The 8,387-nt window shown below is 43.3% G+C and overlaps 1 non-coding gene across 1 annotated transcript; it reads right to left on the reverse strand.

The window, feature by feature from the left end:
* Window positions 1-7,946: 7,946 nt before the first annotated feature.
* On the reverse strand, window positions 7,947-8,021 carry Trnas-uga (transfer RNA serine (anticodon UGA)). Its single transcript has one exon. It is a non-coding gene; the product is annotated as a tRNA-Ser (tRNA).
* Between the last annotated feature and the right edge of the window lie 366 nt (window positions 8,022-8,387).

Here is an 8,387-nt window from a genome sequence, read left to right on the forward strand (position 1 = left end):
GTGGTGTTACTTTGAGTTAATTAAGCTGGTACTTGTTTGTAGTTTTTAAATGAGGTGGTATGTAAAATACCACCCTGAAGAGTATGTCCAATGTGAAAGATGTTGTCAATATGAGGTCGACAGTATCAAACACATTGTCCCAAGTATTAGTGGCTGGTATGCTTTTTTCAGAGCACCGGGAATATCGATTGGATTACCGTAGCAGCCTCAGTTCCCCCTACAGCTGAAGAGGCCAAGAGGCCTAATTGGTTTCCTCTACATCAGACGTGTGTTACCTAAGTATTACGGAATTTCAGATATTTCAACGTAAGTCAGGCAATGAATTGCAGCAACTTATAGTTCTTCTCTTGAATTTGATCACTCCCATTCCATCAGAAATATTGATATTCGCCTTGCAAGATATACTGTGGATGTGTGGTTAGTGGTTCCACTCAGTGCAACCCACGCTACAAGTGCCAGTAATTCCTGAATGGAAGAGATTTATTCAGTCTAACAGAAACGTGATTGACGAAAGAAGTGCAATTACTTGCTGGTTATCCATTAATTCATCATTGATTTCAACATGGTTACATGGCTTTACAATAAGCTGTCAACGATACACAACAACAAGGTGCCACATTTACCAATCCAGTTCTTTTCTTAGTATCACTACATAGGCCACTAACAACATCACACTTACAAATTAAACATATCTTGGGAATTGTTTATAGGAACGTCTATGTTGTAGAGTAGGAAAAGAGAGTAAGGAAAGTAGGGAATCGCCTGCTTGCCCTCCAGTTTGCAGAACTACGAAGGAGGGAAGTACTTGAACGCCCTGCTTTCCCTCACATGTGTTCCAGCAACCCACCATTCAACACCCGTCCAACCTGTTACACCTCCTCAACACAATTCATTCCTTAATACGGTTCTACTGCGCAGTATTTGGATCTGGTAGATCCCTTTAATATTTGTAATAAATCCATTTCATTTAATAATAAATAATTTTATACTACAAAACACTATTTTTGATAATCTACGATTTTTCCATTCGCTCTAACGCTAAAAATATTTGTCCCACTGAAACTTTTGTAGCGAACTTAATGCAGCTTATTTGTATACTGGGAGACAGTTGTGCTCGAAGCCGTGGTTTTAGAGTCATTTAAAAACAAATAAATAAATAAATTCACTGTCAAACATAACCCCTCCCCCCCAACTTTCAGTACAATCCAGCACACGTCTCACCTGACTGGCTTTTTAGTATAATGTTCTTGGGATCCCCTACTTCCAATGTACAAAAACTGGAAACCATACGATTCTTTTCCCCGATTCAGCCTCTTTTAGTCTGTGCCGTCTGGACCAATAAAAACATAACTAACCTTGACACTCTACTCAACGAGTACAACGTAACATGGTGTCGATAGCAGATACCATGCAAAACAACGTCTTAGCACAGCCAATAAATAATGATAATGATAATGGAAACAAAGGATTTATCGGCATTTCTAGAACGCTAACAACATAGCAGGGTACGTGAAAATTCATAACCCTGTTCGCCGATTATGCAAATCTTCTCTTCTAAATTCATCTTCAACTCGGATTACGGGAAACGATTTTTTTCGGCAAAATGTAGTTAGTACGTCTAATCAACTAAATAAATTCGAATTGTCCGATTTGCTACCCGGTGGTGCTGAGGGTAAGCGACGCGGTAAAAATATGATATGAGCAGAGCAGAGGCGAATGGGAACCATTCTAGCGACAATGAATGGCGCAAATGCGGAAATTTGCCAACTTAACCAATTCTGACAAAAGACAAATTGTCGTGGCTCAATGAATGGGAGAGAGCATATTGCAAAGGGCGAAGCTGGTCAGCTGTTCGCGTGATACTGTCGTGAGCATCTACGGAAAGCGGCTCAAATATCTTGAAACCACGAGTAGGCGATAAGTAGCTGGGCGTCCACACTGCATCACAGAACATAGGGATTGCAAGCTTGTCCGCACTCTAAGCGAGGATAGACGGGGAACTGGGACAGATCTGAAGACAGAGTAAAGTGCTAGCAGAGGCAACACACCGCTCACCACACACTGTAGAACACGGTCCATAGGGATTGCAAGCTTGTCCGCACTCTAAGCGCAGAACATAGGGATTGCAAGCTTGTCCGCACTCTAAGCGAGGATAGACGGGGAACTGGGACAGATCTGAAGACAGAGTAAAGTGCTAGCGGAGGCAACACACCGCGCACCACACACTGTAGAACACGGTGTTCCGCAACAGAGAACGCTTAAGTGTTCCCATGTTGAGCCAACAACAGCGCCAGTTACGATTACAGTGACATTGTTGCGCGGGTCAGTGGAGTCGCGTAGCATGGTCGGATGAATCCCGTTTATTGTTAAACCAGGTCGATGGTCGTGTCCAGGTACGCCGTCATCCAGCCGAACGGCTACACGAAACATGCAGCGCGCCACGGACGCTGGCCGATGGGGGCAGTATTATGCTACGGAGACTTTCACCTGCACTTCCACGGGACCTGCGGTAGTAATTTAAGGCACAATGACAGCTGTGAGCTGCACGAACGCTACTAGGAACCATCCTGGCAGATTGGAACTGTGTGCCGGACCGAGACTCGAACACGGGACCTTTGCCCTTCTCGGGCAAGTGCTCTACCAACTCAGCTACCCAAGCACGACTCACGCCCCGTCCTCACAGCTTTACTCCTGCCAGTACCTCGTCTCCTGCCTTCCAAACTTTACAGAAGATCTCCTGCGAAAGCAAAGCTTTGAGGACCGGGCGTGAGTCGTGCTTGGGTAGCTCAGTTGGTAGAGCACTTGCCCGTGAAAGGTAAAGGTCCCGAAAAATAAAAAATGTTCAAATGTGTGTGAAATCTTATGGGACTTAACTGCTAAGGTTATCAGTCCCTAAGCTTACACGCTACTTACACTACTTAACCTAAATTGTCCTAGGGACAAACACACACACCCATGCCCGAGGGAGGACTCGAACCTCCACCGGGATCAGTGGCACAGAAAGGTCCCGAGTTCGAGTCTCGGTCCGGCACACAGTTTTAATCTGCCAGGAACTTTCATATCAGCGCACACTGCTGCAGAGTGAAAATCTCATTCTTGAAACAGCTATAATACCTTATTTTTTATGTCTTCCTCAACAGCATTGGCATCGCCCAGCAGCCTAACGATCTTTATCACAAGGCCAGAATGGTGCTGCAATGGTTTGAAGAGCGTGATGGTAAACTCACGTTGATTCCTTCGCCATGAAACTCGGCTTATCTTAATCCGACGAAACCCAACTGGGACGCGATCGGGCACTAGTTCCGCGCCCACAAACCAATCGTTTGTAAATTATGGGGAGTGTGTGACCTGTACGTAGGCGTCTAGTGCTACTTACCTCTGGAAACCTCTGGCTCTTAAATAGGCGGTCTTCGTGTTTTAGCTCATCAGCGGGTAAGGGCTTTTAAATTATCTTTATTTATTTACTTACTTAGTCCTTCTAATCCTACATGTATAGAATATATACAAGGGTATTGGACATGGTTAAGTCTTCAGAAAATAATATACAGTTTATAATGCATTCCTAAGGACTACATATTTAAGTAATTTAGCAAGGAAGTATATACACAACAAATATTAGAGGTAACATACAGAGTAGAACATTCGTAATGCATATTTATTTTTGTTGTTTGGTTTCCAGATACTCTGTCAGACTGTAAAAGCAAATATGCCTTTAGTTCAGCCCTACAACTACTGAGTTTACTTACTGGTTTAATATGGTTAGGTAGATTATTCTAAATTTTATCCCGATATGTAGAGTGCCTTTTGGAGCAATGATGTTCTCGCCTGTTTCATGTGAAGATCAGATTTTTTGCTTGTATGTTATGCATATATGTCTTCTTTTTTAATAAGATACCTGGGTATGTATCAATATATTGTGTTATGAGAACTGACGTTTCGTAGATAAAAATGCAAGAAAGAGAAAGAACTGACTTTTTTTTAATATGGTCTTGCATGATTTCCTATTCTTTACCCCTTCTTTTCCTACTGCACTTATTCTTCTGTTATCATCTGCTGCAGTATTTTCTTCTGTGTCTGGCTCCCCTGTTAGCTGTTCAGTTGCTCCAGTTGTTAATTCTGCTGCTGACGCTACTGTTGATGATTTTGCTGCTGGTGTTAGAGCTGGGTCTGCAATTGGTGGAGCTGTTACTGCATTCATTGTTGTTGCTGTGGCTGAATACTGGAGACACTATGTTTCTTCTTTCGTTGTTAGTGATGACTGAGGTCGACTCTCCTACTTCGCGATAATATAAAACGAATTGCCTTTCTTTGAACTATTTCGATATCTTCCGTCAATCCGGTCTGGTAAGGATCCCATATGGCACAGCAGTACTCTAACAAATGACAGAATGACGGACAAGCGTAGCAGGCTTCCTGCATTTTTCAAGCCAATACAACGCTGTCTTTTGTCTGTCTTCCCCACAATATTGTATATGATATCGTTGAAATTAAATTCTCGTATAAAACAGTCTTGGTTGCGAAATTATTTTTGCTGTTTGATTCAAGAATATACCGCTACTGTAGAAGTCAACCTGATTGATTGGAAGATGTTTTGTTCGAGCTTCAGTTGTTCGTAATTGTGATTCCTAGGTATTTGGTGGAACTGGCAGCCTTTAGCTTTGTGTGATTTATCATCTAACCGAAATTTAACCCACGGCTGTCAGGACTCATGTGGATGACCTCATACTTTTCACTATTTAGTGTCAATTTCCATTTGTCGCCAGTAGTGATATCTTGTGCATATAATTTTACAGTTGGTTTTAATTTTCTGATGATTTTACTAGACGGTAAATGACTGCATCATCTGCATAGCTAAAATTTCTTCTGATATTTCTTTGTTTCTTTTTGGAACAAACTAAGGGTAGTAGAAACTGAAATGTTGTAAAGTTAAAAAAATAATGGCGTCCACACCGATTACTTCCAGATGCCACATCTATGTGGCAGCGACGAGGTTATCTGTCTAGGAGGTAACCCAAGAGCACTGTACGCAGTAGATGGAATTTTGCAACTACGTCTGCACCTACATCGTTGCTCTGCAAGCCAGTTTTCTGTGTATGGTGGAGAGGACCTACTGTATCACTATATGTCCCCTTTTCTATTCCTGGCAAAAAGCTGAGTGGAGGTGCGAAAAATGCATTTGGAGGAATGCTTCCCTATATTAATTGGTCGCTCCCAGCAAATATCACGCTACCGTGTAACCCCACCTCAGCCCTGATAGTGTCTAAAATTCGCGGAGAAGTAATCATGAAGCACCTGGAGGTATGCTGCATTCAGTTGATGCCGCTCATGTCCCTTTTAGACGACTAAATTTGCTAAATTATGGGGATATGGTTTCTTGCGTTGCAACCACTGCTCATAACAGACCCCGGACATTTCCTTTAGATTTAACATCGAGTGTTCTGGAGGGTATGTTAGCCTATGATACGGTGTCTGTGTGCTCGCCAGACAATTTACATATGCGTGCAGACCTTATAGTGAACTCGAAGATGTAAAAGAAAGGGCAACACTTGGTCACCGAGAATGTTGAAATACAAAACTTGCTTCTCATTCGTGGCAACCTGACATAGTGCGCACAAATCAAGATACGAAAAATGCCCCTAACACATCACAGAGCTACCTCCACTCTGATATACGGCATGCACACATGGGACATTAAGCGCCTCTTTGAGCCATATTTGTACTCGACATCCTGCGTCATTTCAAAAGAGGCAAAAGTGTGTTCCGTCGAAACAAACTACACTTCTCTAATCACTTTCTGTCCAATTTCTATGTTGCTTTGTCCACTGAATATGTGAAGCTTCCTATGCCGATGTGTGCAAAGACCTCTTCCGACTTTTTTTTTTTTTTGAGTTATCAATCTTCTGAGTGTTTTGATGTGGCCCGCTACGAATTCCTCTCCTATGCCGACCTCTTCATCTCACAGTAGCAACTGCAATCTACTACGTCCTCAATTATTTGCTGGATGTATTCCAATCTCTGTCTTCCTCTACAGCTTTAGCCCTGTACAGCTCCCTCTAGTACCATGGAAGTCATTCCCTGATGTCTTAACAGGTGTCCTGTCATCCTGTCGGTTCTCCTTGGCAGTGTTCTCCACATACTCCTTTCCTCTCCGGTTCTGCGCAGAACCTCCTCATTCCTTACCTTATCAGTCCACCCAAATTTGAACATTCGTCTGTAGCAGCAAATCACAAATGTCTCGATTCTCTTCTGTTCTGGTTTTCCAACAGTCCCTGTTTCACATCCATACAACGCTGTGCACCAAACGTACATTCTCAGGAATTTCTCCTCAAATTGAGGGCTGCGTTTGATACTAGTAGACTTCTTTTGGCCAGGAATGCTCTTTTTTGCCACTGCTAGTCTGCTTCTGGTATCAATCTTGCTCCAACCGTCATTGCTTATTTTACTGCCTAGGTAGCAGAATTCCGTAACTATATCTGCTTCGTGACCATCAATCCTGATGTTAAGTTTCTCGCTGTTCTCATATATGTTACTTCTCATTACGTTCGTCTTTCTACGATTCAGTCTCAAACCATATACTGTCCTTGTTAGACTGTTCATTCCATTCAGCAGATCCTGTAATTCTTCTTCAGTTTCAGTCAGGATAGCAATGTCGTCAGCGAATCGTATCATTGATATCCTTTCACCTTGAATTTTGATTCCACTCTTGAATGTTTCCTTTATATCCATCGTTGCTTCTTCGATGTATACATTGAACAGGAGGGGGAAAAGACTACATCCCTGTCTTACACCCTTCTTAATCCGAGCCCATCGTTCTTGATCGTGCACTCTTATTATTTCCTCTAATGGGCAATCTACATTACGCATCCCTCCCTATAGCTACCCCTGTTGTTCTCAGAATTTCGAACATGTTGCAGCATGTTACATTGTCGAACGCTTTTTCCAGCTCGAAAAATCCTGTGAACGTGTCTTGATTTTTCTTTAATCTTGCTCCGATTAACATCCGCGACGTCAGAATTGCTTCTCTGGTGCCTTTACCTTTCCTACAGCTAAACTGATCGTCATCTAACACACTCACAATTTTCTTTTCGGCTGAACTATCGTTATAGGTGTTCTGTCGATTGTGATAAGAATAATCCTATCACTGAACTGTTCACAGCAAACACTCTCTGCCCTAGCTTCCACTCATAATGAATAGTGTCCCGTTATACCATTTTCTGCTGCTGTTGACATTACCCTACACCCAACTCAGCAGAAATCCTTGTCTTCCCTCCATTTCACTTCACTGACCGCTACTACGTCTACATTGAGCTTTGAGATTTCCCTTACAGGTTTCCTAGCTTCCCTACCACGTTCAAACTTCTGAAATTCCATCTCCCGAGTCTTAGAGCGTTATCCTTTCGTTGGTTATTCAAGCTTTTTCTCATGGCTACCTCCCCCTTGGCAGTCCCCTCCAGGAGATCCGAAAGGGGACTATTCCGGAACCATTTCCCAATTGAGAGATCATCATGACACTTTTTCAATTACAGGCCACATGTCCTGCGGATAGACGTTAAGTGTCTTTAATGCAGCCGTTTCCATTGCCTTCTACATCCTCATGCCTTTGGTAATTATTGATTCTGACGCCTTTAGGGCCTGTTTCACATCCCAAGGATTATCCCCCCTTTGACAAGGCCGTTGGCAGAATGAGGGTGACTTTTTATGCCGGACGTCTTCGGCCGCCAATGCTGACTATTAATCAAAATTTAAGCAGTGGCGGGACCGAAGACGGTTTGATTCCTAACCAAAGACGGTATCCCCTTATTTTATCTCATTTTGTTCGTTATAGTTCGTTGCATTTGTTCACAGTGGACGCCCCATGACAATCATGTTCATCGTTTCCAGAATGCGATTTTCACTCTGCAGCGGAGTGTGTGCTGATATGAAACTACCTGTCAGATTAAAACTGTGTGCCCGACCGAGACTCGAACTCGGGACCTTTGCCTTTCACGGGCAAGTGCTCTACCAACTGAGCTACCGAAGCACGACTCACGCCCGGTCCTGGCGCACAGTCTCCGCAATATCCTTTCTCCCAGGAGTGCTAGTTCTGCAAGGTTCGCAGGAGAGCTTCTGTAAAGTTTGGAAGGTAGGAGACGTGGTACTGGCAGAAGTAAAGCTGTGAAGACGGGGCGTGAGTCGTGCTTGGGTAGCTCAGTTGGTAGAGCACTTGCCCGCGAAAGGCAAAGGTCCCGAGCTCGAGTCTCGGCCTGGCACACAGTTTTAATCTGCCAGGAAGTTTCATGTTCATCGTTGATCCATTCACCCAGTTTTTTTTTTTTACTACGGAGGCCAAATAACCCTCTGACCGAATACGCTGAACTACCCCTAGATCACCAATGCTTTTTGTTTCC

Source organism: Schistocerca serialis, chromosome 8 (assembly GCF_023864345.2).
Source record: "Schistocerca serialis cubense isolate TAMUIC-IGC-003099 chromosome 8, iqSchSeri2.2, whole genome shotgun sequence".
NCBI classification, from domain to species: Eukaryota; Metazoa; Arthropoda; class Insecta; order Orthoptera; family Acrididae; genus Schistocerca; species Schistocerca serialis.